Consider the following 21,313-nt stretch of genomic DNA (forward strand, 5'->3'; position numbering starts at 1 on the left):
GAAGGACAAACTAGGCTTGTTCTTACCCTTTTGGTTTGTGCCTAGTGTGTAGTCACACATCACAATAACATAATGACAATAACTTCCAAGTGAAAACAGAGTCCTATTAAGACTTTGTAACAGCCTGTAACTTGAATTAGCTCTGAAACAGTACAGTCATTGTAGGCTATCATGTGAAACTTATGATGCTCAAGTATTTTTCATTGCTCATTAATTTCCTTTCAGTGCCCACTAAATATTCTGCAAATTTTATAGGGTTGGTGGTAGGGCAGCAGCAACAATTGATCCCAGTTTTAAGAAAACTACTAAAACTCCCAAGAAACCTCAAATTGTTTTGCTATTAATTTTATGATTCCTCATGTGCTTGCTTATACCATATTTACCCATTAAAAAAACCCACTACTAAACAAAGTAGATTATCAGAAATAAGGTTTCCTGAAGAGAATAACTCTGTAGATCACCACTCTTTTGGAATTCTATTCTAAGTTTTGAAGATGATTATATTTGTACTTAGAATTATTATCCTGACACAGACAAGCTCTTAAACAGGTATACAGATCTGTTACTGGTGTATTTATTGAATAACAACTTCAAAATACAGCTGAGGTGGGCATTTGGCTGTATCATCTGAACAGAATATTTTGCATAAATAATTTGTTGTATCAGTGGGGCTGTAACACACTAGAAGAATTTTGAACCCATTCATTAATGATTTGATAATAGAAAAATAAAATTTGAATACATTTTACACAATCCATTATTAAGTGATAACAGGTAAAAGACATAATCTACTTTCTACATACATTCTTTAGTAGGTGTCAGAAATAGCCATATATATAGGTCATACTGCAAAGAAATTGGCTGTTCATTCAGATTAAATTTAAAAAACTTGTTGATATTTGAAAAATGTGGTGAGATGACAATTAACTTACCTGTTACCACTAAGCAAGAAGAAATCAGTTCACTTATACAGATCTTCTTCTCTTGCTATGACATCCTACTTTCTTTTCCAGTTGCTGCTTATTAAGACAGATGTGTCTGAAGGACAACTATCCTGATCACCAGTTTTCCTTAAACCCTTGGAATAACAAGTACTCACTCATTTTTTTCCATTTGAAGACGATAGGCTAGTATGATCATGACCTTGAGCCACGAAAAGGTACACAACAGGTACACAAGCAGCAAAAAAAGTATCACAGATAACTTCATATGTATAGACATTGATGCATGTGTTACTTGGCACTGGGGAATTTAAGAGAATAATAAGGTGCCTGCTCTTACTTTTTAAATACAGTGACATACAGAAAATGATTGATTACAATGGAGAGAATTGCATAATACAATGTCTTCCTGACCAGATAAATGTATTAAAAATGTGAGAAAGATCAGTGGGTGATATATAGCAAAATAAATGTGAGTTCACGGTACAGAAACACTGGAAAGAAAGCAAAAGTTATTTTCAGATATGCGTACAGAAAGATTTTCAGGTAAGAAATGGGGGAGAATAGAGTTGTTCTGCATAGGACTGTTTATAAATTCACCTAAATACCATCATAATTGTTTGCAATTTGCATTGTAGTGCAAATCCTTAGTCCCAAAATAGAAGGTTAGATCCTTAGTCCCAAATAGGACATAATATAAGGCACTGTAGAAAACACTGTATGAATAATAACAAAAGAGGAGCTTAAAAGCAACCAGACAACACTGATTGCCTTGATGATAGGTCGTAATTGCAATAGCAGGATTTCACAACATTTCAGTGGGAAACACCATTTTTCTGTCCCCTCTCCAGTGTTTCTTGGGAGACATTCCAAGTGCCATGCAGGAAAAATTGTAAGGATATTTGACTGGTATTAGTTATTTGGAGGAATCTCTGTCTACTTGTAGTGCCTCAGATCTGACAGTTTATGAGAAGGACTGTTAGAAAATAAGAAAAAGTAGCCAGCCTCAGTAAAGCTTTGCTGTAGAATTAATCCCTTTATCCTGCTCTTTGTAAAAAACAATGACTTCTACAGTAATACTTGGAACTGGTATGCACTGGTCAACTCTGATACATACTCCCTAGCGAATACTAAAAAAGGAAAAGGGTAAGGGAATATATAGGAATTCTGCAGGAAGAAGTAGTAGTTCATTTGAACAACGAGAAGTCACAAACAGCGGATCACCACCTTGTTTTGGCCAGAAAGGAAGAGGTCTGCATCAAGCAGAGATATTTTTTAATCAGCATGAAAAGGATAGCTGAACTCCGTGGTAAATTAGGTTACCTAGTGATAATGAGCAGAAGTGAAAGGGATAATAAATCAAACAGAGTGCAAGCAACACTCTCTAGATCAGATCGCGTCTTGGTGAGGATAAGAACAAACTGAATTTTGATAAGGGACATTTTGGTAGAGTGCAAGAAGCCATACTGGAAAGCTTCTAAGATGCCACTGAATACTTACTTCATTAGTAACTGAGATAGAAATCCAGACAGACATTTGTAGGTAACACCTTTAATAAGACATGAAAAGGAGATAAGACAGTAGTATATATTGGGAGATTTACATTGCCTGTCTATCCTTTTTGATTACTCATGCACATTCTCAGTATGAAGGAATAACTTTCATTGCCTCCATAAATTATCACCTCTTACAAGTATATGTCTTGACATTTTTACACACTGAACAACCCTGCACTCTTGGAGCAATTCCCTTCATCTCCTTGAAACTTTTTGTAAAGTTTGACTTGGTGTCACTGACAGACTCTAGATGAGTAGCATAACCCTGGGAGAACCTCACTAATGTTCACCTCTCAGTCTGAAGCCTCGAAATTTCCACATCAGTAAGGGTACAAGTACCTGGGAATCCAAGTTTCCAAGCATTGCAGAGAACTGTTAATCATCATTCTGTAAAGTTTATAATGAAGGTTTATTACCTCCTGAAGTGGAATATATCAAGATTTTCTGTCCTCACCCATAAGAAGCACTGAGATTTGAATGTTTTTACTGATTTGTGTTAGAGACCTGACTGCTTTCTGCATTTGTATACATCCCCATTGTTATGAACATTTAATTCAAGACCATTATTTTCCATGGACATTCCAAGTAGTGCTCTGCCCCTCAGATGAGAAAGAGAATGTGAGATAGAGAGCAGATATATTTATTTATATATATATTTATGTATGTATGTCTTTGTTAATTTTGAAAGGTGTTTAGATATTTAATTATTTTAGAACATATTTGTCTCAGGAAAAAAATTGTCTGTTTCCAAATTGCCTAACGAGTAAATCAAGTACTGGACAACTAGGAAGATCAGCTACAAGGTCTTCTTTGAAGATATAATCTGAGTTTAAATAGTTTACCCTTTTGTAAAAGTCTTAGTAAAAATTTGTTATAGTTTGGGATGCAGATAGTTCAGACATAGTTCTATATTCAGAAACAATTCAATATAACCACGTGAATGCTGGCCAGAGCTTTCATTGTATTTTCAGCAGGTTTCCTGCTCTTCCATCTTTGAGCAGAATGTAACTAAATCAATATGGTTTTATATTACTTTTTTATGATTACACAACTGAAGCAAATTGAGGAATGGTTTATGGCTTGACAGAAAATCAAGATATAAAGACATCCTTGCATGAAGCTGTTTATAAACCTCTCTGCAGAAAGAGACTGCATTTCATATTTATAAGTGGTAACTCATCCCAGCTGTTTGTGACTTCTCCCGAAACCTCAGAGCCATACCTGCTGTGGCCACCCAGTGTTTTAGGTGTCTGACCTTACCAAAAAATCATGAAATGCTATTATCCTTAACTCCTGCAGAGAAGAAAGATTGCACATCTAGCTATTATTTAATTTCCTCAGACAGACTCACCAAGGAAAGTTTCTGGGCTTCAGGAAGCAGTCTAGCAACAGACTTCAAGAAAAAGTAACGTCCACATTCAATGTATAACTTTTCTCCACCCCTTCCAACCCCTCTCTGAAATCTTCGTCCTTATTTTTCTGATATTATATTGAGGTTGGAAAAACAAGAACAGGAAAGAACTAAAAGCTCATTTTTAGTTTCCCATGTGAGTATTGCGCACAGAAAACACTAAATTCTCTCCTTGACAGTCAAAAAGTGACTGAGACTTTAGAAGTACCTGTGCACATTCAGTTTGTGATGCCAGTTATGATAGACTAAAAGACATTGGAATATATGAGCGATCCTCATTGTCAATGGCATCAAGCCATGAAATGGGAAAAAAGATATATTTTTTTTCTTTCTGTTGGGCTCATCTCTTGATAAGAAAGTTCATACAGAATTTCAGGAAATGGAGGGAAGGATTAGCTAGCAATCAGGAACCAGTAAAGACTGAGGACTCTTTTTTTAAGTCTCATAAATTCTGCAACACTTTTCTTGAGGGAAGAAAGCACGTGAACAATGTATACTGTTTATCTAGCTGTTACGGACAAAGAGAATCAGAAGCCTGTTTTTTATTCTTCTCTCTACTTCTTTCTGCCTGATTTAAGTTCCTGACCCTTCTTCCCTGCGTTGGGAAGGAAAGATGACAATCAAGCTAGATCTAATCACTCAAAATACATACTCTTGGCAAAAAATAACTAAGAATATAAGGAAAGAATGTATTTTTGTGAAAAGTAATTCATTAAGAGAGGGGAACCAATTGCTTATATGCGAAAAATTGATTATTTAAAATGAGATAAAATTAGGGAGAAAACATAAACTATATATTAGGGGAAAACACAGATTAAATGGAATTATTTTTATTCTACCCCAAATGTTTAGTGTTTTTGGTGAAGTTATTATAGTTTATTGTTCCAATATCAGCAGATAAGTAATATTTAGTAAAGTAGTGGTAGTTAATATTATAAATATCCAGACTCTTTATTCTGTCATTCTTCCTTAGAGTTGTACATAGGCCTTCCACCAGTCTCCATAAAAACATGAGAACCTGAAATCATATTCCAGTAAAGCAACTTCTGCTTTTCCAAGGTTGTAGTAATTCACTGCATCTAACATATGTGCTTCCTATCTGTCTCCCCTTTTAAATAGTGTTGACCCACAGACCTGTGTTAATGAAGTCGCAACTTTTTCAAGAGTCTCTTAACTCTCAGCTATTCTTTTCTTATCTCTCTGCTGGTTCTTCAGTCCTCCTAAAAGATTTTTCTTCCTGAATTTTCTGTATTGAACTACTTTTAGCTTTTTTCTTAACCTGATTCCTGTTAAGGAAGTGAAATTGGAGCTCACAGAGGTTGTTTTAACTTGTTTACAGATGATGAATTCAAGGATAGAATCACCCTAGGATGTCATTAATCTTTTTCTAGGTATTTGTTCTTGGGATGATTGACAATAAGCAAAATATCTCTAGCCCTGCAGAGTTTTATATTGAGAGGTTTAGTGAACCTCTTCTGCTCATATTTTAAAAGTAATGCCAGAAAAGTAGGAAAATAAAACTGGTAAAAAAATCAAGTCAGAAATGAAGAGCTAATACCATTTACATGTTGTCAAATGTGGTTGTTGTACTTTTAACTCTGAAGGTTTCAGCTTTTCTGATTCAAAGCTTTTGGAACAGCTCAGAAGGAACTATGTTATCTCTTACATTTGTTAATCTACAGCTCTGTAAAAAGGGGATTTCACTTAGATTTTCAGAATATTCTGTTCTTTGAATCACCTCTTTAAAAACTTCTCTGGAAATTAATGAGAATTTAATATAGTGTGATACGTCACAATTTACATGCCCCCTGGCACACTAAATGATATTTATCTTGTCAAACATGTGAAAAACAAGCATCTCAATTCACAATACAAGCAAATATTGACAACTCTTTTAAGTTCATTAAGCAGTACAGTCCACCAAAACAGTCATGAGTTGACAACAGCCAGAAGCACAGATAACAAACACCAACTGTAAATAAGACTATTTTTGCAAAATAATATGCCATCTAGTTTATGGGATTACAGGTATGTTCTCTGAGGAGTTTCTGCATTTTTACTACTCCTGTAATGAATTGTAAAAAAGGCAAGATTTTATTTTTAAATAATATATGTTTTAGGAAGAATGTTGAAAATAAGAACATGAGTTTACAGTAATGTAACAGTTTGATAATGAGATTAAGCTTTTCGTTCAGTGTTCTTCTGGCTAATCTGTAGGTTAAATTCAAAATTTTTAAAGGAAATACCTATTAACATTAAAATAATTAGGAAGATGACACCATGAACGGATGTGAGATAATTTTCTTATCCAAAACACTTAAAAACTAGCCCCAAAAAAGACCCATTTCCTGGAGGCTGGCAGTTGTTTTTCAGGGAGTTCCAGGTGAGAGCTTCAGGAAAGCCTGTGTCCAAGTTTCCCAACACATCACCTGCAGGTTGGGAATTTGCAAGGTGCGCTGCATGCCTCCACCGGTCCTGCAGATGACCCCTCTGGGCACCCATCCTTGTTCTCCTGCCCATGGCCCTAAACCTCACAGGCTTCCTGCAGTGCTTGGAGGTCTCTGCAGCCAACACCATGAGGTGTTCCATTATCATCTTTTTACTTGAGATATTTAATTATGCAGAATGATTTTCACATTCTGGAATCACAATGAAATGGGTGTGCAGAAGGTTTTCTTTAAAGCAAGTGTGAAACGGATAGTGCTAGTTCCCAGCTGAGACAGCTTCATAGGTGTTTGTTTAACAACCACCTGGCAAGTGCCTGGGGAATAGGAGAAAGTGAAGGAAGGAAAAGGAATCTGAGAAAAAAAGACAATGACTGATATACAAGGGCTGGCACATTTTTTTATTTCTCTGTTTTTTCCATTCATCTCCCCCAGTCCCTTCTTTTTCCCCTTGGACCATCCCCAACTCCAGTTTTATTCCATCATAGATCTCAGTCTTTTCACTGCCTGTGGTTAAACTTTTCTGTTTCTTGGAACGTATCTATAGAGTCTCTTATATGATCTGTTTTGCCACATCTACTTTCATGGGAGGAAAGAATTTTCAGAGAACACAGTATATTCAGCCTTTTGATGCAATAACAGATGTATGGCAATAGTAATTATGAGTGGTTAAAGTATGCTAAGTTAAGAAAGACTTCAAAAAAATGCAGCTGCTAAACACTACTGAGTCTGTTCTGAGCTTGTACAAGATTTTTTTTATTTATTTTATTTTCCCAAGGTGTTACTTGACTGACAAAATACCTTTGAATAGTGAGATACTCAGAATAAGACAAATCTTTGAAACACAGGATTCTTTCTTATCAGATATAACACTCTGAATCCAAGGGATTTGAACTCTAGAACCAAGAGAGTCCTCCAGATCTTCTGTAGCTGAAGAAACAGTGCATACGACATTCCCATGACAGATATAAAGCTATGTAAATTTCCAGCTCAAATAGTTAAAATGCAGAAGCTTATAAACCACTGGAAGAAAAGGTTTAAAAGAGAGCTATTGAATTATCTAACAAATAAACTTTATACTTAATAACATGACAAAATGCAATTATTTTATTAAAAAACCCCAACAATATCCTGAAGTTTGGAAAACATACTTTCAAATCTTGGATCCTGGAACAATTTTGTATATTGTATAAACTCCTTTTTGGAGATACAGTCAAGCTAAATATGACTGTTGCCAGCTTATTTACACCTATATTAAAAACCCCCACAATGTATATCAGCTTGAAAATTTCAATTGGAAAGTGTGTCTTCATCAAAACTGAAATTTTCTTCAGGAATTTGTTTGAGAAATTTTCATTTATAAAAACAAATCAAAATAGCACATACTGAAACTGTCAAAACATTTTGTTACAACCTCTAGGAACCTGATTTTCCTTTTTATTTATTTAACAATATATTGGTTTGGGACGTGTCTTACGTCATAAATTGTTATACATTTTACCATAGCATTTTTATCCAGATCCAGGAAATACATCCAGATCCAGACTCTGACACTCATGGTTTCCTCACCAAACATTTTTATTTCAGATTGAAAAAAAATTATCGAAATTTTGGAGTTTCCTGCAGAACCACACTTCCTACATAATCTCAGCTATTCCTAACAGCCCCAGGGAGTCAGCTTGTAAGAAACAAATAGTTGCCTGTCATTGTGGTTTATATGTCAAGTGTATGATCTCTGAGACAACATGATCATACACAATCCAAGACACTACGGATGGCGACATGTTCTGCTTAATTTATGCAAATATCCTGAATGTCAATTTTCTGAGGTCTAAGTAAGTAGCCTTTGCAAGGGAAGCGCCTGAGGAGGCCAAGTCATCATGAAAGCATCTGTGGTAGTGAAAGCCTCTGAACTGCGATACTATCCAGGTTGGACAGTTTTTCTCTCTGAGGAGATCTTTAAGGGCTCCTCTCCCCATTAACTGCACAGAAACATGAACACTTATTTCACACAGGTTGCTTCATTCCATACATAAAAGTAAATGGACATTAGATGCTGAGAATAGATGGTCTGGATCCTGTTATGCCTTTAATACTTTCATATGACTTGTAGCTACAAACCTACTCTTTTTCTACAGCCTGTGGTTTTATGTCACTAATGTAGAAAAGAGGCAATGTAGACGATAAAAGCTAACAAGTTGCAATTTCTTTCGCTTCTTTTACACAGTCAGATTCACGGCTTTGGGAAGTGGCTTCTTGTTTATAGTACAGTATGTACCAGTAATGAAAACCATACTTTCTTACGTAATCCCCCCCCTTCCCTCCCTCCCCACTCCCAGTACTAGGAAAGAGCACGACAAGATGACTATGTCTCCTAGTGTTGTTCTTTAGATAGGCAAACTATTAAAAAGATATAACTCATCTTTGTCTGAATGAATTTTGTAATAGGTCTCTGAAATGAGAGCAAAAACTGTTTTCCTAATGGGATTGCATAAATAATGGCACTGCAGGTGGGCTAACACACAGGCAGAATATAACTAGCACTAAAACTGTGTAGAGTAGTGTGGAGGCTGACTGCTACTTCTTGTACTCATTCACAAGATGGATTGGTGAATTAAAATCTCATTACCTGTGTTACATTATGTAGCCTTGTTATGTGTAATTATCAAAGTCAAATTTGCTGCTGTAACTTGATGACCAAATCTAAGGAGAACGTCTTCAAAATAAAAGTAAGTGTTAAGATTTCAGATTATAAACCATGTGCAATTTACCCATGTTGTTATGCTATTGTTTTTAAATGTTTGTCCTTTATTCTGCTGGTATACAGCCATAAGTCAAAACTTGCCTTTATGGAATAAAAGACAAAGCAAGAGATGAATCTTTTTATTTTTGTGTTAACTCAAAGTCTCATTTAAGACAGTTGAGTCAAGGAAAAAGAATGGGAAGCAGAAGTTATATTTGAAATGTGACTTTCTTTTAGACTAATTCTTAGGGCCCTTATGACTACTAGAAGGAAGAGTACACTGTCCTTCATAAAGCTGACACTTCAGCCTTTTCTTTAAACTCTGGGACATTGTCATTGGTGTGAGAACAATGTTAAATCTGCATTCAGAACAATATTTGAGACAAGACTGCTTTTTCACCATCATCGGTGGCTTCTGACTGTGAGGTCTGGAGAATGAAATGTATTATTATGATCAGAATTGCATGAGTTGAGGAGAATGACTTATCCTAACTCAATATCCTTCAGAATAGTAACCTTTAGAGTTACTTCACCTTTAATCTATAAAATGTAATATTGCCAGAACTATTATACCAAATGGTAAGAAACCTTACAAAGCAAATCCCCATACATTTGTCATAAAGGTGTTTTGTGTTTGTTGGGTTTGGTTTTTCTTTTGGGTTTTTTTTTGTTTGTTTTTTTGTTTGTTTGTTTGTTTGTTTGTTTTAATCAGCAAGAAACTGTTAGAGTTTAGGGAAATTCTTATATTCAGGTATAAACCTGTCACCTGTGAATGCTCAGGAATGAAAATACAAAATGAACACTTAACTCATTTTGAACAAGTGATTTGGTTGCTCTTGCGAGGTCACTGCTGTTGCTTTCTCGGCAGCTGGAGGGCCTGGTGGTCAGGTGAAGCAGTCTGCAGTCCAGGTGGGCCACTGAGCCTGCAGTCTGCTGCCACTGGAAGACAGCCTCTCTGCCTAAAGCTGACTGCTACCAACTGGTTTGGATGTAATGGATATCCCTGGATATCCCATTTGCATTTAGAGAAGTCATGCTGTCAGTATTGTATTCATTACTTTTAAGGGGCTTTTTGAAACTTTGACTATGAAAGCTACTTAATGTGTGAAAAGTTCCCTTTTATTTTTTTCTTGTAGACTTTCATTAGGAATTACTGAAGCACAAAGAAGGAGAGTAGGACTGACACTGATAGCTATCTCTGCTAAAAGTTAGTGGAGATAATTATCTTGTCTTTGTCACTCTAGTCTGTAGTTTAATTTGCAGTGCAGAAGCTGAAGACAAATCTATGGGCTATAGTAGTTATTTAAGTATTAAATTCTTCAACCTGCATTCTGAATGAAGAACACTTTATTCTTCAGATATAGTGCCACAGATTTCATTAGGGATACTGGGTTTTGCTCACCAACCTAACAAAATTTGTGGTGAAAGTGGAAAATCGTAATGGGTTTTCTAAAGGAGAGGGCTCTTATGGAATAGGAATTTGTGGTATTGGGCTATGTGTGAGCATGCCTTTCATTGCCCTTGTTGTGGTTTGAGCCCAGAGGGAAAACAAGCACCATGAAGCCGCTCACTCCCCCTTTCCCCCTCAGGAATGGGAAGGAAAAAATAAATCCAAATGCTTGGGAATCGAGATAATGATAGGAAAGGATGGCTTACTCATTATGTTGTGGGTAAAAGACAATCTTGTTCGGGGAAGATAAAAAAGATTTCTTTAATTCAAACATTAACAATGACAACACCTAAGAGACAGAATGGGACAGTGAGAAGCATTGCCATATTTAAAAAACCCCTTCCCCCCACCCCTCCCGTCTCAGGCTCAGTTTTGTTCCCAATATCTCTACCTCCTCACCCCTCAGTGGTGCAGGGAATGGGGGTTACAGTCAGTCCACTGCTCCTTCATCCTTTGGAGGTGGGGGGCACTCCTCACACTCTTCTCCTGCTCTGGTGTGGTTTCCCTCTCACAGGAGCCAGTTCTCCATGAACCTTCTCTGACCTGAGTCCTTCCCACAGGCTGCAGCTCTCCCCGAGCTGCTCTTGCGTGGGTCACCCCCACACGCTGCAGCTCTCCCAGCGCTGAACTACAACAGTGGGGGTTGCTTCTCCCCTCACAGTCCCGGCCTCCTTCGGGCACGGCCGCCTGCTCTGGTGTGGGCTCCTCCACGGGCTGCAGGGCAGCATCTGCTCCACCGGTGACCTCCATGGGGGCAGGGGGGTCCTGCCCTCTCACCACAGGCTACACGGGGAGTGTCTGCTCTGGCACACCTGTCTCCATTCCTCCTGCTTTCTTTCACTGACTTGCACAAGTGTTCACCTCACTACTCTTCCTCACATTCTAACCCCTCCTCCCAGGTTTCCCTTCTTAAATACATTATCCCGAAGGCGCAGCCACCATTACTAATTGGCTCGGCCTTGGCCAGAGGCGGCTCCGACTCAGAGCCAGGGGAGCTTCGAGAAGCTTCTCACAGGGGCCACCGCTGTAGCCCCCTCCCCTGCTACCAAAAACCTCTCCACACACACAGACCCAGCACCCCCCTGTTTTCTGTTCAGTGGTATGACAGATGGCTGCATTCTTGTAGACAATGATGTTCCTAAAAGTTCTTGGAGAAGACAAAAGAGAGAAAGTAAACTTGATGTTTCTTATGTGGGATGGGGGAAAGGAAACTGTACATCAAATTGGCAAGAGGCAGTTGGCCAATCCATGTGCACAGGCATGGTGGCCACAACACCCGCAGCTGCAAATGGACTGAAACACTAGCCATCCCTTGCTGAGTGGGAATTTCATTAAATTTTTAGACGCAGACATTGTGGCATGAATGGAAATGCCACAAAATATTGAAATATTGATTATATAATATTGAAAATATTGTGGCATGAATGGAAAATAAGTGTAGGGGAGAAGGACACAAATCTGTAGGCAAACAGGCCTCCAATTCCAGTCCTTATTCAGCACACTCCTTTGACAGGGGAGGATCTGACTTTTTTATTTCTGTTTGTGATGCACGATCGTAAATAAGATGACTTTGTACAAGGCATGGTATCCCAAGCGCTCATATAATCCATATCAAAATATGAAAATACTAAACCTCAGCACTGTGGTCTACCTTTTGTGCCTCTGTCTGACACCTTCATTCTGCTGTTCTGAACACTACTCAATCTCTGCATTTGCTTCAAAAATCAGTATAATTTTGAAAATGACTTTTTAGCTGTTTATTTTAGAAAATTATTCCAACTTTTGATTTAGAATGAGAACAAGAATTTAGGTCACTATGTGATCATCACCTGTGTCTTGACATGCTAGACACAAAACTTTCCACTCTCAAACATAATTAAGTCTAGATAAAAGCACTAACTGTGCACAGAGCCCACAGAAATCACATGTAATCCAGAAAGGGGATCAGGGCTTCTACAACTGTAACTTGAATTATTACACTTGAATTAATAATTCTTAAAGTATTTTATGGTCTTTCTGACAGTAGCACAAAATTATCATTTCAACTTATACTTGTAATTAAACTGTTTATGGACATATTGACATAATATATTATTATTACCTACAGTTTCCAGTTAAAATTAGTATTACTTTATTTAAGTCATTTAGCACATACACGCTGTACTTTTGCAGAGGAGAAAAATGTGAACTGTTTTGCAATGAATTTATTAACAATGATTTCAACAATAGCTGTACTAATACTGAATTACAACACTTATATTTTACATCATTAACCAGTCTTTTCTACTGTAAAATTGAGGTAGAAGAATAATGTGGTGCAATTTTGGCAATATCTTTTTATTGTAACCAGACTACCTGCTACTGCATTGTTTATGAAGTGATGAGCCTTGCACTGAATGGAAATTTACATATAATAAAACATCTTAGAAACTGTTTCTTGCATAGTGAGAACAAAGTGATAGAGGAATAAAAGAGAAAGCTTCCACTGAGGTTCCTCCTAGACTCCTGCAGGAGTGCACCTCATTTCTTTCACTGGAATGAATGATTTATCTCAGACTGAATGACATGAAAACTAGACCTTTTATTTCCTATGATGTAAATGTATTGTCTTAAATTAGAGATATAGCACTTTGCTCAGTTGAAATGGAGAAACACTGAACCATGTGTTGTAGTTCATATAGAATAGAATAGAATAGAATAGAATAGAATAGAATAGAATAGAATAGAATAGAATAGAATAGAATAGAATAGAATAGAATAGAATAGAATAGAAATGTGTATTGTAAGACAAACTTAACTTGCAGAATAACCAGATTTACTGGTGCATCATTTACAATTCAGGTTTGTCAAACAGCTGGCACCAGTCTTGTCTCTAAGGTCTCAGCAGTCATTCACTGTGAGGTATCCATAAAGACCTCACATTCTTCCCAAGACATTGAGTTTGTAGGTGTTTCTTCTGGTAGTGAAGTGATTGGCCAAAGATTAAACGAAAAATCTGCCTTCTTTTCATATTTGTTAATAGATAAATGCAATATCAATTTACATATATATATGTAGCTCTGCAGAGAGGGCTTAGGGTTAGAGCTGCCCTTGATGAACATGGTCTGCCACCCCAGAGGTAGTGCAATTGCAGAACTTAGCCATTTCAATGCTGTCAGGAAGCTGAACATCTCTGCCATAGCCCAGTGGTTTGACCTGCTAAGCACACCTGATGGTCAATGAGTTTTAAGAGATGGAGTCTGTCATTTTACGCCGTGTGATCCACCTCTCCTCTGAAGTTTGAGTTCTAGATATTTCAGTTTTTATCTTGAACACTTCTGTCACCTTGCATTTAGTTTTCAGATTCCAAAGTCATAGGGATATTCATACAGTGAGCAGTAAATACATGTATAATATTGAGGATAAATTAGATTGCATCTAAAATACACTTTTGCAAGATGTAATTTCAGTGTTCACGCCACTAGACTTCTCGGATGTAAATTGAGTGTGACTCATAAATTGACATGGTCTCCCCAAAACAGTTTTGTAAAAGCAATATGCTTATTGCATTCCAGCATTCCTTCTATAATAAAAGGTGAAACAGATTTGATTGTTTAAAATAAACAATGAAATGGAGATGTCAGTTCCATTAGTGTCCACATCTCTATCTGACACAAGTATACACACTAAATTCTGACTGAATAGCTGATGTTAATCTACCAGATAAAAGTCGAAGCTTAAATGGCAACATTCAATTTGGAATATTCCACTGCAGAGCTATCCTCCAAAGTTGTTATTTGATTTGTCACCCAGATTTTCCATTCAGTACTCTGACTGACCGCTTGTCTCCAAAAGATGCTTTATAAAGCACCATCATTTAGATTCCTTGTGCTCACATATTTTACCACTGTATGAATGAGCACGTATGTATAAAAATATTGCACAAAACCCTCAAAACAATCAGCATTTTGAAAATTATGATTTCAGAGACCTCCTAGCTCTTATAGATCGGCAGCTAAATCTCTAATACAAATACCAAATAACAACAAATAAGGTACTGCTGTGACTGCAGATGTGGTTGACTGAAAGCCTAACCACATTTTATAATAATTAAGATTAGAATTTATGTCATATAGTTTCATATCTCTTCTGCGTTTGTCCAGAGAGCAGTATTGTTCTAATGACATTGATATTATTCCTTGTTACATGCACAGCATAATGACTCAAAGTGTATACGAAGAGAGTGAACTAGTATCTGATTTACATTCTTATTAACTGAAGTTTGGTTTTCTGAACATAAAAGTTTCAAGCAATCTGGCTTTGTTCTTTCATTCCATATTAGTAATCACTGAAATATAGTCTTTAAAGTCTTCAAACTGAATGAAGCACTGCTACGTGTCTCATTTACGTTTGGTGTTCATTTGTAAGGCTGCTGATGAGTTAATTTGATGTTGATGGAGGAAAAGCCCTGCTGAGAGCTGTATCAGTGGAATTCCTGACAGGGTTTCTGCTATGTGCCCTTGCCAAAATAATAACTGTAGCTGATTCCCAAATGTGCTCAGCCAGAGTGAACTCGCAGATTTTCAACAGTGCATGTAAAATTGAATTTTCTTGTCCCAGAGGTAGGACTCTGGTCTGGCTGGGGCCAAATTACTGCTGTATGGAAAAGGAGAAGAAAATTAGTGTGGGAGTGGAAAGAGGAGCCAGAGCCCCTGGCAAGATGGGGCTGTCTGTTTCTAGTGCTTTCAGCAGAGCAGCAACATAAACTGTGGGATAATAATAATAATAATAATAATAATAGTAATCCCTCCTGTTTTCATGGGCTGTGTGTACTGCAGATGTGGAGGAACTGTGCCTGCAGGAACCGCTTCCAGACGGCATCATGAACTGAGCAACACTACATTCCCCAACTCCAGAGGTGTGGATGTGTAGGAATGGACATGTGCTGCATCCTTGAGAAGGAGAGAGGATATTTCCTGGGTCTATTGCAAGACCTAGGGTAATTTTTCAATTCTGAATTTTCAGGTGTTTATGACCTAATTTGATTTAACTTCTAGTCTGTTCTGGTTTTGACTGAGATATTTAATTTTCTTCATAGTAGCTGGTATGGGGCTATGTTCTGGATTTGTGCTGAGGACAGTGTTGGTAACTCAGGTATGTTTTAGTTACCGCTGAGCAGTGTTCACACAGAGTCAAGGAATTTTCTGCTTCTCACCCCCCTCCACCAGTGAGGAGGCTAGAGGTGCACAAGGAACTGGGAGGGGACACAGCTGGCACAGCTGGCCCGAAATGACCGCAGTGATATGACATGCTGTATGGAGTCATGCTCAGCAATAAAACTGGGGAAGAAGGAGGAAGGGGGGAACATTTGAGGTGATGGTGTTTGTCTTCCCAAGTCACCCTCACATGTGATGGAGACCAGCTTTTCTGGAGATGGCTGAACACCCGCCTGCCCATGGGAAGTGGAGAATGAACCCTTTTTTTGTTTTGCTTGTGTACGTGGCTTTTGCTTTACTTATTAAACTGTTTTTATCTCAACCTACGAGTTTTCTCACTTTTACCCTCCCATTTCTCGCCCCATCCCACAGCGGAGGAGTGAGTGAGCAGCTGTGTGGGGCTGAGCTGCTGGCTGGGGTTAAACCATGACATAGTCCCACAAGAAAAGCAGGCAAAAAATCCCTAAAGAGATAATGAATATAATTCTATTAAGGAAGAAAAAAACCCCTCAGCATCATCAAAAAAACCCCAAAAACCAAAAAACAAAAGAATCCCAAAGCCCTGCCTAAAACATGATCCACATATTGTTGCAAAGTAATTTATACATTAAGCCCTGGTTGACTCTGTGTGTGTGTAAGTATGTGTGTGGGCAGGCAGCTCTGTTATTAGGACTATTATCAGTGCTAACAATAGATTAAATTTTCTTAACTGGCCCTTCCCCATAGTGGGAGATGAAATAATTCCGCATATTCAATATCTTGTGTGTTCTTCAATAACCATCTGAACACCAACTAAACTTGTTCTGCAGAAAATTTAGTCCTGAAAATAGGATGAGGAAAAATCTTGCAATAGCAGAACTGCATGATAATTTTTTATTATGGAGACTGATTTTCCTTGTTATTATGGAGGAAAAAGAAACATGTTAACCTACACATATTAATATGATATTCATTTACAGACCATTTCAGTTTTCTTCAGTAGCTACCTTTTCCTTGTTTTCCTTTTCTTTTTTTTTCCTTTGTTTTTGTTTGGTTGGGGGGGGGTGTGTGTTTGTGTCATATAGGAGCAGAAGTGAGATATTAGTCCCACAGATGGTGGGTTTTTTTCTCATCACTATCTTTTTAAAATTATGCACAACAACTTAAGTCAAACAGAATACTGTCGCCCAGACTTCAAAATGTGCCAAAATATAAGAAAATGAATAACTGAAGCCAGGGGTTTGTTGTTTTTAATTAAATTGTGAGAGATGAAAATCACGATGCTTTTATTTCAAATCATTGTTATTACCTGTGGAAAGAAGGCATTACCAGCTCATACAGATGTTTTGCTCATTGTCATACAGGTATTGGGGGGGGAGAGGGGGATAAGAAGGAGAGGACAATAAGCTTTCATAATTGCAATGTCCATATTTTGATGTAGATATTTTGCCTGGCTGGAATTAGAATAGCCAGCAGAAAAAATATTTTGTTCAATGATCTGTACTAACTGCACTTTTTTTTGCTGAAATTGCCCTCCTGGCATTTTACTTTGTTTCAATAATCAGCTCAGAAGAACGCAAAGCCAGAGGGAAATTTTAACAATGGAACAAATATTGAAGGCTGATCACAAAGAAATCATTAGCTGTGATGACATTATTGTAGGATGCTGACTTGCCATCATCAGAGACTTGGGCCTGCAGTAACTATGAATTAGCATTTATTCTTAAGAGGAAATAAAAACATTTTAATTTTAAAAGCCTGAAGTTTTCCTCACAGCATGCCGAGCAGAACACCTCTTTCTGTATTGCAAGACAGAGAAATATCAAAAAAAGGAGGGTGCATCCACATATCTTTTCAGTTATTCCATATACCAGAGAAATTATGCAGGCCCTTTCTTAGGTTTTGCTTTTTTGAGATAATTAATTCACCTTCCCAGAAACACAATCAAAAACCACAGATATTATAAATAAATCCTAAAAATTTGCATGGGCCTCAGTTGAAGAAAGCATCTCCTTTCAAATCATCTTTTATTTACAGCTTAGATTTAAATTCCATTTAAATGTTATTTTACAATAAAACAACACCACTATATGACATTGAACAATTTTAAATTACTTAGGAGGCAAGGGCCAGCTAAGCCACAAACATTATATATAAACCACAAAAGAAAAGATAAATCTCAAATAGTACCTTTAGTAATGAATGATATGTGGCACATTTTATATTTTTCCTCTCCTTTAGCGTGTAAGAATAAGACATTTATAAGATCTTCAGACCTGTAGGTGTTTAGCAGATACTAGGAGACACAGGCTTTGGTGTTTTTATTGCTTGGCTTTTGTCCCATTACAGGAGCTTTAAAAGAGACTAATATAACCTTAAAAGAGTCACCTTCAAGGTTGATAGGTAGAAACATTAACTTTCCTGGAAAACAGCTTGTTGTTTTTTTGTTGTTTTGTTTTTTTTTTTTTTTTTCTGCCAAGTATGACATGCTGATGGAGAAAAAAAAGAAGCATTTATCATTATCGAAAGAACATTCTATTTGATGGGGGGTGAATGTCTTGGCACAGTACCCAGGATTCAGATCTGGATCAGCAAAGAAAGTTTCTCATTTTTATTGTTAGGTGGGTGGAGTGTGGGGCCTGTTAAGCAGAGCAAATGATGCATAAAATAAAATTACTTCAGCACAACCAGAAATTGTGATGGTGTTCCTAAGGTAGATTAAAGCCCTTTGCGGTGGCCAGTCCGGTGACTGCACTTGGAAAAGCTGTTGACGTAGGAAGGTGAACTTTGGAGCAGGACTCCTATCATATCAGATGCCCCACACTCCAGATCCCAGGACCGGCTTAGACAGATCATGGTTTTCTGCCACAGTTATGGTGCAAAATGTTTATCTTATAAGTGTGCTTGCTTACCGGGCAGAGCTTCAGTATGGAAATCCACTACTGTATCTCTTCTTGTCCCTCCTGCAATGTTTTATGTTTATAAATGTATTAGTTTGTAATTTCATACCACATTCGCACACACAACTGACATGCTATTCTTATCTCTCCCACTCCTTAAACTTTAACCTGGATTTGGTTTAAAAAGAAGTCCACCACGAAACCCCATTGTGATCACCAAAAAAGTTGATATGTGATGATGTCCTGAAGGTTTACAGGCCAGGAGAGCAAGAATCTCTGTTGGTCCAGTACCAGTATGTGGCAAAGATGAAAGTTTACCCTGGACTTTTTAGCCTCAGAAATGACCAACAATGGATGTAGAGTGTTATGTTTAATATCATAACTGGGATGCTCATAGTCCTGAAGGTAGCATACGAGAGAGCTATAATAAACAGTAGTTTGGTTATATATGTCTTTTTATGCATATCTGGCACCATAAATGTGGTAGCAACCTCCAAGACCTCACTCCAATTTGCTGGTGACTGTGCACGACTAATTGAGTTGTTTTGTGTTACTGCCTGGTACAACTTTGGCTGTACCTGCTCAGACCTGAGACTGTCTGGCATCCAGATCCTTCATAAATATCCCTGTGGTAATCATCTGCTTTGGGCAACCCTCCATGAGCTAGGGGTATGAAGTAACCTTCAGGATTTTGGGCAAGATCATTTCTGCTGTTACAGGTATTGTGTACAAAAAGGGAAAGAATAGAAAATCCCCTGTTTTTCTTTTATCTCAGTAAGGGCTAATGTGTCTGCATCCCTTTCATAAAACTCAGATGCAGTTTAAAACAGTTACAGAAGAAACCATGAAAATTGGTATGGAATGAAACAAAACTTTTCTTAAAGCTAAAGGCAAAATTTAACGATCAATATATTCTGCCAAATCAGTTTAGAGAAAGTAACTATATCCTTTCTAAACAAACAAACAAACAAAAAAGATGGGGAGAGAGGAAGCTGCCCTGTAAGTGGAGGATGGAGAGGAGGAAAAAGCTGGTCAAGAGGTGAGGACTGGAGCAGTTACATCTGGGTGACTGAAACTTTTAAGCATCTTAGACATCTGACTTGGCACAAACCTTTCCAGCAGGCCTGTAAATGGCAATCTGCTAATCCATCAGGCTCAACTCTGCAAAGATCACTGACCTATAAAAGTCAGGAGACTTTACGTACATAATTTTTATGAGAGATTTGTTTTAGAAATACGGGCAGCGAGAGTTCAGTGAGGAGAAAAAAAAAAGATTCTTTCAGCAGCTTTGAGTTTCTGGGAGAGGAGGGTACATTTCTACTCCGGTGAAGAACTGTGCATGAGAAAAGTAGTTCTCAAGCTTGGTTCTTGTTTGACAGCACAGAGGGAAAGTTGAGGACACCTCTTATTCCATCAAAGCTTTCATCAAGGCAACTGGCCAAATCAAAAACTCATTAGTATGGTAAGGACACAATGGATTGTCTGCTATGCTGTACAGCCATTTACAATCCATTTTTCAGTTTCCCTTAATTTTTCTTCATTTTCATTAAGAATATCTGGACTGGGTTCCAAAATATTGCTAAATATTTGAAGAATGATAAACGGATTTAAATAACTCCTTTATCCTTAAAAGTACTAAAGGAGGAACCAAACACATAGTCAACACAAACTTGCCTGTAACTGGGGAAAAAAAAAATAGATCTAAGATATCATTTTCTGGCAGTAGTACAATGAAAACAAATCATTATTTTATACTGTACGAAGAAGGAAATTAAGAAAAAAACAATGAGAATAAAGAAGGAAAGTAATTTATGTGTGTATATATGTGTGCGTGCATGTGCATGTATGTCTGGTCAGAAATGTCCCTATTTGCCTCCCTCCAACATCAGATGCCGACATGAAACACTGCAAGTTCTTTTGGACTTAAATGATGCTTTGGTCACATTTGCAATAGGAAGAAACTAAATATTACAACTGAAAAGCAAATCATATTTTTTGTGGTTATATTTGTTTTTAGTCTGCTGTTAAAGACCACTCATTGGCTTGATGCAGGCTGAAATCTTACCATTTAGCAAAATGGGGAACAATCTGTTTACAAGTCAGTTTAAAAAGTTGAGGTCTTGGCTTCACAGGGATAACCAAGATACCAAAGAACTGAATATGTGGAATGAAATTTTACTTTAAGTATTTGCAAGACTGTCTCAAGCTCTTTGCTCTAGCAAATGGGCTTTATAGTATGGTTGAGGCGTAAGCAGCTGAGTTTATTTTAACAGCTTTACTCTGATGCTTACCACTTCTCATTTGAAGGGGCTATTTGTGTAAGGCAAAGCGTTAAGAAGCAGTGGAGAATATTCTGTTCTGTGTGACTCTCACTTGTTTCTCATGACTACCTCTCACTGACACCAGAGTTATTTGGCACCTAGTCACTACACTCTGAGTATATTCTTTTCTGTGAAATTTTGATCTTTCTGTCATCACTCAGGCAGTACTCATCCCATGTCATGCAGAAATCTGAGGATAAACACAAATGTATGCAGTATATACGCCCCATATCTTGTTAATTCAAGTGTAGAGGCAGATATTCAAGTAGTTCTTATTTTATCCATCAGTTCATACAAACCACTTATTCTGTTGCATACGCAACAGATGTTTTTATACATAATGATTATTGTAATAATTGCATGCACAGGGTAT

The sequence above is a fragment of the Strix uralensis genome, chromosome Z (assembly GCF_047716275.1).
Source record: "Strix uralensis isolate ZFMK-TIS-50842 chromosome Z, bStrUra1, whole genome shotgun sequence".
Classification (NCBI taxonomy): Eukaryota; Metazoa; Chordata; class Aves; order Strigiformes; family Strigidae; genus Strix; species Strix uralensis.